We start from the raw sequence: 814 nt of genomic DNA, 5'->3' as shown, positions 1-814 counted from the left end.
CACTCATTGCAACTTTTCCTCAAAATGGGTAAAACAACCAAGTGAAAGCGTATGATTGGCCAAGTGGATAGTGATGATGGAAGGACAAAAACCAAGGATCATATGACGGAAGAGGCTGATAGAATGGCAATCACGAGGGTTAAAATGGACATGGGTTCATTTTTACACAAGCTTGAACCATAGGGAACTATGCTTAGATTCAGTTTCATGTTTACACAAGCTTGAAATGAAAAACTATGCTTGGATTCAGTTTCATGTTTACACAAGCTTGAAATGGAAAACTATGCTTGGATTAAGTTTCATGTTTACACAAGCTTGAAATAAAAAACTATGCTTGGATTCAGTTTCAATTTTACACAAGCTTAAAATGAAAAAACTATGCTTGAGATTGGTTTACATGCCCCCATCATGATGGAAGGGAGAGTCTCCTATAACCAGATGGAAGTCACTGTGGTGAAGCAGGATGGTTATCCAACACTTTTTGGCTTCATCCAAATAGGGACAAAGGTGAATGGGGTGATTCCCTTCACATAACCTACAGGGAAACTTAACTTTACCACTAGGTGCATCCCCCCCGAGCTTCATTTCATTCACCTAAATAGACTTCTCGCGGCTATGAGGTAGATGGAATGAAGGTTCATTTACCATATCAAGTGAAAGACTCGACTGAGATTTTACGAGATCTAATAAAAGACTCGAATTGGAACTTTGCCTTGTTTCATTTTTTTATTGAGCTTGACACAAGACAAGGAACTCTGCTCAGATTCCTTGTTTCATTTTTTTAAAGAGCTTGACACAAGACAAGGAACTATGC

The sequence above is a fragment of the Pinus tabuliformis genome, chromosome 8, assembly GCF_031772625.1.
Source record: "Pinus tabuliformis cultivar Carrire ecotype Pingquan chromosome 8, CPIR1, whole genome shotgun sequence".
In the NCBI taxonomy this organism is placed as follows: Eukaryota; Viridiplantae; Streptophyta; class Pinopsida; order Pinales; family Pinaceae; genus Pinus; species Pinus tabuliformis.
Note: the sequence above shows the minus strand (reverse complement) of the source record.